The sequence below is a fragment of the Aegilops tauschii genome, chromosome 1 (genome assembly GCF_002575655.3).
Source record: "Aegilops tauschii subsp. strangulata cultivar AL8/78 chromosome 1, Aet v6.0, whole genome shotgun sequence".
NCBI lineage: Eukaryota > Viridiplantae > Streptophyta > Magnoliopsida > Poales > Poaceae > Aegilops > Aegilops tauschii.
In genome coordinates, this window is record NC_053035.3 from 183,660,852 (window position 1) to 183,670,671 (window position 9,820).

Genomic DNA, 9,820 nt, shown 5'->3' on the forward strand with positions numbered 1-9,820 from the left:
CTCCTCATCATCAAATGAGGTCCTTAGTTCTGGGTCCAACGGTGGATTTTCAACACTTTGGGTTGACAGACCTTCATCTTCGTCTGTTGACTGTCCTTGACCATATGGATAAAGGGCAGTCTCCTGAAGGTTGACCATGGCCTCATCAGTGTGCTGCTGAAGGTATTCGTAGCTGGTTTCTACATAAAGAAGAACATTATTGAGCTCCAGGTCATCTGGAGTACACCCTGGGCTTAGCCTGCTGCTAACCAGATGATTAAGGTTACTGACAATGTTCTGTTCCGTGCTCAGGGATCCATCCCATCCTTTGCTCAAGAGCTTGTTTTTGTCGACGCTCTCTTTCAGCTTCTGTTTCAGAGATGCATTGTCCCTCTTCATTGCCTTAAGCTGCTGACCCAACAATACATTTGCCTTCTCAGCGGCCCTCAGTTGATCATAATGGTAATCTTTTGGAATCACCCCCTCGTAAGCATCCATGTACTTAATTGCTACAGCAGCCACATAATCCTGAGCTTCTTCTAAATCTTGGTGCTCTGAGGTAGATATGGAAACTTTGGCAGGTGAACCTCTCAGCCTGATCTTGATTGGGTAAAAAGTAACGGTGACTTGCAGACGCCCAACCTCTGTTGGGCACGCCGAGTAGGTGGCCGCTGGAAGACCAACCTTCTCTAACATAGCTTCGAGCAGGACCTTAGATGAAACTGGAACAGAAGCCATTGCTGGGACCTGCCGCAAGCGAGAGAAAACGTCATTGGCACAAAGACGTGTCTGTAAGTATAGTATCAGCTGCACGCGTGTCTGGGTAGGAAGAAGAAGAAAAAATGGTGGGTGACAAGTTGATTCCACAGTTTGGATTTTGTAATGAGAGGACCGATTATAAGTAAATAAGGATACCTAGGATCAATTTTCTGTAATGTATAATGTACAGAGGACAAGGGACGCTAAAATAGAAGGAAACTATTAGGTCGATCTATCGTTTTTGCTAGTTTGCTAATATCTGGCAGGGAAAAGACCAAGTCCGAGCAGATCAATAAGGTACGACAACTCAGCTGGTCGAACAAAACATTCGAGTGTAAGAAATCAAAAGTATAGCCTCAAGGGCCTTTAGGCGTTGTATGTACTGGTGCCTCAAACGCAGGCACACGTCGAAGCAGAGTGGGTCGAAGTAGGAGTTTACCTGGTGGGCAAGACGATGCTGACCGGCGGGTGAAAGGGCACTGAACAGATCGGCAGGAAAATGCCAGAGCTAGAATAAGCAGGAAGAAAAAGGCATGAGAAGGAATCAAAGAGGAGTAAAGCACAACGAGGCGGAAGAAATACCGTGGGGAAGAGTCAATTAGCACCAGTCTTCGTTGCTTCCATGGTGAGCTTCTCGTCGGTGCTGCCGTAGGCTGGATCTGAGCAGGCATTGTGGAAGAGTGAGGGGGAAAGGATGGATAAGATGAGAGAAGGAGGAGAAAATAAGGACGTCTCGCTGGTGGGGGCCTCTATGGTGAGAGTTACTGCGTGTACCTTCTTGCTACCGTTATTGGGCTGTAGCTAGGCTGCGCCTGGGCCTCAGAAAGCTGCGTGTTCATCGGGCCTGAATTAAATTGGATGTGTGAGGTGTTTTGTCGCTGAAAATAATCTCATTTTGCAATTACCATGTATTAGAGGCTGTTAGTTTGATTGTCTAAAAAAATGCTAGTGTGAAGGAATGGTTATCACGTTGTGAAATATTAGCTTAGAAAGGGGAAATATTTATATAAGCTGGATGTGTTTAGTTCGAATATATGGGTACCATGGAGAGGAAGCTAAGCTTGCGCGGTTGTACTTTTCTAGCAGGTGGTTTGGAAAAATAAATCATCGGTCAGGTTGAAATATTGTTATCATCACGATAATTCTAAGGAAGTTCATAGTTTGGACAAGTGTGTAGGGAAAAAATATTAATAACTAAAACTAAGTATATATTATTTGATTAGATTTTATTTTTTATTCAAATCTACTGACTTTATATTTACTGTTTGATAATTTTCTCTGCAAATTTGTCTAGCCTTTGCAATACTTGATTTCATAAGCATTGTATATATCCTCTTTTTTAGCATCGAGGAAAAGTATGGAGTAAGCACTCGAAGGCAGCAATGAAGACAACACTACACATGTGGGGATGGATGCGTGTTGGCTTTAACTTTTAACAGTGGCAAGAGGGTGATAGATTTATTTTGATCATGGGTACCCCCTTTCGCATAACTTTCTAAATATGTGAACAAAATAGAAACATAAATTTCCGACAAATGATCTAAGCCATAGGGTGCGAAAGCCAAAAAGATGTGTTCATAAGACAGACTGACATAGTGGACAAAAGCTTTGCTTTGGAAAAGGGGCATCAAAGTGTCACGTAAGAATAAAAAAAGTGTATGTAGTAGAAAGGAGGATTTGACAAACAATGGAGCTCATATCTCCTGGAGAAAGAGTTAACTCTTTTAATTATCTCACAAGTACGAAATAATGATGTTATCTAAATAAATGAATATTGTCTTCTGTAAGGAAATTCTAGTAAACGTAATATTAGATGTGAAAACATGACCGTATTTCGCAAAAAATTATTTTTTTAGGCAAAGGGAAAGAAACATCTGTTTATTTTAGGCGGTGAAAGAAACATCTTTTTGTTTCGCGTATATCGAGCTAGTTAGTACTTGGATGGCCCATATGCTATTTAGCCCAGCCCATGAATAGCGACGCCTGTAGCCCGTGAGGAGCTGAATATGAAGTGGCAGCGAGTGGATCCACCGAATCTGTCCATCCCCTTTCCTCCTCGGTTGTTCAGTTCGGCGTCAGAGGCGTTTGCAGAGTCGCCGACCGGTGCGATTTCTTCCCCCTTCTGATTTTGGATCTAGCTGCATGTATGGATTTATATTTGACCTATGTAGGACTTGCGTCCCCCCCTATTTTTCTGGTGATTCTTACCCCTCTTGCTTCCTTTTTTAGGCATTATAGATTCCCTGCTGTAATCTAGGGATGCACCTATAGGGAAGTAAATCACTGTGTCTATTCCAATGGTGCCATTGTTTTGATTGAAGATTGATGATTTCGTAGGGTCCTGCGACGGGGGAACATGAGGGGATCTCGAACCGATCCTGTGGATGACAGCTCCGATGGAAGCACTGACAGCAGCTCCGATGAATACTCGAACAGTAGCTCAGATGGATGTGTTGATTGCTCCTCTTATGAAGGCGATGAAGTGATGTACATCAACTCTGGTGAAGAAAGGTACATGAGCTCTGATGAAGGCGGGGACAACAGCTCAGATGAAAGCCTATACACCAGCTCTGACGAAGACTCATACAGCAGCTCTGATGAAGGTGTACAGACCACCTCTAGTAAAGGTATTTTTTGACACACGCATCTCAGTTAAATATCTTCTAATCTGTGGCCCGTTGATGTGTAAGGTAGTATAAAGGCAAGTTCAACCGAATTGATTTTGTCGAAGGCTCAATATGTATCTTCGATGGAAGAGGATGTCATGATTGCTAAATTTGTAAAGTGGTGAAGATTGAAAAATCAAGGATGCATACATGTATGTAACCAAGCGAGATTCATGCAGGCAACCTTGAACGCATGAACCGCAACAGCACCTAAGTCATTAGACCTTAAGTAGTAAATGAGTTTTCATTCAAAAAAAGTAGTACAGATTTTGTTCCCTAAATGAATTTCAAAAGATTCAGTGCCAAAATACTCTAACGTAAGCCGTAGGATATCCTAGAGCATTGTAGCCTCTTAAGTCACCATAGAGCAGATGGCCTTACCATACCTTGTCACCCATAGTCATCACTTGATTCCCAATAGATGCTTCTACCAAAATCAATGCGGTGATAAAGATTTAACATTAGTGAGGAGGAGAGAAACCTTTACCTGAGCTTGAAGAAAGAAAATAGGGTAGGCTCAAATTTGATCTGCAATAGCACTTCCTCAATCATGCAGCACACAAAACAATTTCTGGTTCATTGGTGAGGAAATGTACCGAAGCTCCTCGAAATGTGGAAATGTTGTTTTTTTAGGGCAAATGTGGGTGTTGCCCCTTGAAATATGAGCAGGCGTACCATCAAATATTGCCATACTGGCATAGCTTGGTATATGAGCTGTAGCGATGAAACAACCTGTTCATGGTGGTGTATAGTTGTGCTACCTACACAAGATCAAAACGACAAGTTTTGTAAATAAATTTTCTCTTTGCAATATTCTAATGCAAGAAAAACAGATGCTTCGCTCTGTCTTTTTAGCCACATGCATTCATTATTCAAATCCCAGCCCATCTACTTGCCGGAATAAGTAACAAATGGAGGAGTGTAGAATACAGAGAATGTTTTTAGGCTGCAAAAGTAGTGAGACGAACATTCCTTCAGCACTATGTAACTTTGTAACCTTTTCTTAGATTTATGCTTTGCTTACTTGTGTAATTTTGGTTGTTCTCAACTCTGTTTTTAGATGAAGATTATTTATTAGAATTTATGGAAAGTGGAGAATGTATGAATGCCTACAGTAAGTCTTTTATTGTTTGGGTAACCTATGCATAGTATCGTCAAGGTGACGAACGATCAACCGGTGCTGCCATGATCTTATACATATCTATATGATCAATAACACCATAAGATGAACAACATCTCTGCTATTTTATTTGTTTAGCAATGATGAAACTATCTACTCTTGGGTTAATTTTGTTTGGATTGCTTCCTTAAATTCATAGCCTAAACTGCATTGCGTAGGTTATGTAAGCACTATAAGATATAACCGAGCCAGTTAATGTAATCCTTTACACTTATACTTTCTTCACTTGTTCAATTATGTAGGGGTGCATAGGCGGACGAAGGAAAAGAAATCCCGGATGATATGCATGGATGTCTGTGACTGTCCTAAAGACTACACAGTTGGTAAGTGTTGCTTGCGCATGACTAATTGATTTTGTTGTTTGATGGCTGAATCAAATTAACCTGTTTAGTTTTGTTCCCAGGCTATAATCCAAATTCTAATGGTAGATGGATGTATTCAAAGAAGTTTAAGATGTCAACTTGTGCTCGGAAGCGTCTCAGCCACTATGTTAAGTCATCTAGGCCCGCCATCAGTCACTACGTGTGTGAGATGAACAGGACCTTTACGAAGCCCGGCCAGAGAATGGTTTGCAACTTTTGAATGTACTTATATTTGCATCAGCATATCAATCTATCATACCATGTGATTATAACTCTGATGTATTTTTGCGGTACTTCTCTGTTGTGTTCACTAAGAAGTATCTGGTGGATTTCATTAGCACTCCAATCGATGGGGTGAAGATCAAGCTATCATCTGGACGGTGTGCAAGACGTGTTCGCCTTATCAATGGTGTGGACAACAGGGCCAGCATAACACGTAACTGGAGTGAGTTTGCAAAGAAAGCGAAGATGACAAAAGGGGAAATATGTGTTTTCTCCCTTCGGTCTCACAACGGGAAACCAGAATTCACCGTTCACAAGATCTAAGAAGGTTTGTACATTCACTGCATGTTTAATTTGTAGAAGATTTCTATTTCATTGCATGGTCTAAGCAAGCATGTATATCTGCAGGTGTCTACAATGCAACATTTAAGGAGGAATAGGGCAAGGTGTTTCATAAGGGCACGTATATATATCTAAACCTAGTAATGGTTTCATGTCTAGTTATGTTTAGTTGTTGCATGGACTAAAGCCAGGTGCGCTGGGTTGGGGAGGCAGGATGCATTCCTTTTGGTATTGATCTATCCGTCATGATGTTTATGTAATGGAATGATGATTGAAATCATGAACCATGTGTGAGGTGTGCACTGTTTGTTAAGTCTCTAGCTCTGTTTGTTTTAACGTATATGGTATTTTGCGTTTCTTAACCGGGAAATATACTGGAGTATGTTGTGGAAACTATCATCCTGAATAGAGAAGATGCAATGGCAATTTGGACCAGAAAAAACAGCATACATAAGCTCATGGCAATTGATAGCATATGAAGGCAATAATGTGATTCTAGTTGCAAATTTATTTATTTTTTACCTATGTATGATCTTATTATTATGGATTTGTTGTACGAACACTGAACAGATGGTATCATGTGAAGCAAACAATTATCATAAATTAGCAAGCAGGTAAAACCTTTATTTTGACTTCCCTATGAAATGGCTAAGCCTATTGGTCTGCACCAACTCTGTTGGTACACAATAAATTTAAGAATTAGCAAATGAGCTACTAGTAAAAAAAAGTTTTGTTTGCACATATATATTGGAAGTTCACCAAAGTAAACATGATACGGTTTCTTCCAGTAGCAAACATCTCAGGCAGGAATATCACAACAACTTAGCTGAGTTAACACAATATTAACGCTTACAAATCCAAATCAGTGGACTAAATGTCTTTACCCACAACATTAACTGGTCAAAGAGAATTTTGTGTCCATTAGGCCTGAACAGAATAGCACATCTGTTTTGTGGAGTGGGTAAAACTGGACCTTCTCCTCTGTAATAGATCGTTGCTGCTCTTTTGGAAGAGCAGTAGAAAAGAACTGTATGTGCAGTGATAATTTGGAATCTTAAATACAATATATGTAATCTTATGGCAATTGTTGTTATCTGAAGGGCAGAATACAATTTTATTTCTAAATCTAAGCTGCACACAATGAATCTTCGCAAACACTAAATGAAAGTTGGACCATATACACATATTGAGAAGGCAGGAGGAAAAATACGAGCAACAATAAGTCTTGTCCAACAGGAAACATCCCAGGTATATAGCACATAACTATGCAAGGCAGCTCACAAGTTTTAGCTTGATAGGAAACTAAATTCATAGATTCACTTTGCAGGAAGCAACCAAACAATATCAGGAGGAAAGCAAAGATCAATTGGCATTGAAAATTTAGTTTTAACTGGTGTTTCTTAAAATTCATTAGCCAACGAGTACCTATCGATATTCAAACAAACACCAAGAACACTCTGAACGATTAACCAAAGGAGCGGATTAACAGAAAGGCATATGATATTCATGGCGTCAGGTAAATTAGTAAGGAGGGCTCTTAGATCAGCAAGGCTAGCAGTAAATAGAGGATATAACAACACACACACACAATATAAGAACAACAAGAGGATTTAGAGTACGGAACATGACCGAGCGGCATTTTTACAATGGGTAGAAATTGTCATAAGGAGATAAGACAGGAGGAGCTAACGACGATATTTACAACGCATGATACTTGATTTGGCCAGGACCTAAATAGAGGAATTGTCATGACAGTGGCTTGACACAGTTTCACGGGTGTGAAAGCCCTGCCTTATAAAGTTGCACAAAATAAATCCAGTTCACGCCCAAAAGTACGTTGACTTGATGATCTTCAAACCCGATGGCCAGGCCGTTGTTATGGTGCAGTAGAGCTGATAAGCTTTGTTCAACAGGGCACCTCTCCAACATAGACTTTCCTTGACAAGCAAGCAGAACATAGAAGATACCCCGAGAAAGAAGAGACGTCGCAGTTATTATCATACCGCAACATACCATCATGGCTGCAGGGTAAGTAAAATCGAAGAAGTGTTAGCCATACCGTATGTACATATCTAGATTACACCATGGAAGGACTGCTCCATGGAAGAACTACTGCTTCGGTTTCTTTGGTATGCCAGCCCCCTTGCCAGTATTGTTTGTTCTGAGTTTGATCCATTAGTACAAACAAAAGACATATTAGTAAATTTGTTCCCAGAGACAAAGCCTAGAGCTCTAAGATCTTATACAAATAGTAGGGACATAAAGATTAGACATAGGAAGTGCAGAACAACATAAATGAGCAAAAGCCTCATTGAACCTTAGCACATAGAAAACCAACAATGTAGATACTCAATCTGCATGCACATGCAACAAAAAAGAAATAAGAACACATATAAAAATGCTGCAAGTAAAGGAATGTTTTACTGAGTCTGTCATAAATATAAAAACAGCAGTTCCAGAAAGAAAAGCCTGATCAAATGGCATTGCATGCATCAGTGAAGAAGGAGGCATAGTAAACATGCAAAGGGAAGACTGTTTTCACTGTAAAGAACAGACGACGCGACAGATTTCTACACGAAAGGCTAATATTACCGAATAGGCATTCAACTTGCAATGAAACATGCAAAAGATGAGTTTTCTTGTGGGCAGGTAATTAATCCGCATATTGTAGAGAGCTCAGAACAATTAGTGAACCTGGTAATGAACTTGTATTTACTAAATTTTTAAGAGACATGACCAAGCAGCAAGTGAAACAATAAGCAGACACTACAACTTATATCAGGAAAAATACATATCAAATGCACATAGTTAAGCAGGAACCGTTCCGTAGTCTAATAGAAGAACTTAGTTTGTTTTATAAAAGGCAGCGTAGGATGTAACTAAATTCAATGCCTCTCTCATATGTGTTGAAATAGGTAAATGTAGCAGGGCATGAGTCTTTACCTTTTAAGCTTAGAGGGGTCAGGAAGGGTGACCTTTGGATCCTCAGCAACTGCACCTTCAGTTCCCTGTTCAACCTGTATAATTTGGTGGCACCAGAGATTATTGTACATGAAGCATGGGTTGTGCAAAATAGAAACGACATTTGCATCTTAAGCACAGGCACGAACATGTGGGATGGGTGCAGGCTGAACAACATTTTCGGCAGTGGCAGCCTCTTCAGTTTGGGTAGCCACCTTGGTAGCAGAGGCAGAAAGCTCAGCATCCTTAGATTTAGAGGGTCCAAGACAGAGTTTGCGGCGAGCACTTTTTGGGCACGGTGATTTACTGGTTTTAAAAAATAGAAGCCGTAAGCAAAGATCAAGAGATCTCCGAATGTACGATAGGACAAAGGAAGGGGCGATACCTGGGAGTTTTAGGTACAATGGCCTGTCCTTTTCCTTTAAATGCAGATATAGGAGTGTTCATCTGCCAAAAAAACAGCAAAGCAATTAAATGTCTGAAAGAGAACATGAAAGAGGAAACCAGCAGTAGGCATACCTCATCCAGAGGCATCACAACAAGTGTAGATGACCCTGTAGCGAAAGAGGTTGGAATGGCCACCGCCATGCTTGAGCCCTCAGTAGAAGATGATGCTCCAGAGACGCATGATGCACCAATAGATGCGAAGGGCACAAGCTCAGGCTTGAAGACTTCATCAATTCTACCAACTTGGAAAGACAGCTGGGTGCTTGTAGGCTGGAAGCTTTTGTTGGAGATGGAAACAACAAGCCTATACTTCTGGGTAACAAGGCGGCAAATTTCAACAGGCAAACCTACATCGGTACCTCCTATCTGAGCAAGATCAAGTGCACTTGTAAAACCCGGATATTTGCGATAAATCAAAGTCATGAGTGGCTTGCCAACAAGACTCTTTGCAGCTCTATCAAAGAACATAAATTCCGCCTCATCTGCACCATCGCTTCCAAAAGTACACACACAGTACCTAGACATTGCAAGGCAAGTGGACTCAGAAGCAATCTAGTGGACAAAACAGAGCAGAAACCATTGTCAAAAGGAACTTACGAGGGATCTGCTGCAATAGAAGAACAGCCATAGTCTAAGCAACGGTACTGCCTTCCAGATACATAGGCCGTTTTATGGCATTTCCGGCATGAGAGAAACCACCAGCGATTGTCAGAGGCCAAGTGTGTGATAGCAACCTTGACCATAAATTGTTTCTTCTGCATTGAACAACAAATACAAATGCAATGAGAAGGATGACAGAAAGAAAACAGGAACTAAATAAAAAAAATAAAGGTACAGATAGAAGATACCAGATTGTCAAATGGGTCAAGGGCAAGTAGCTCCTGAACACTCAATTCAACAGG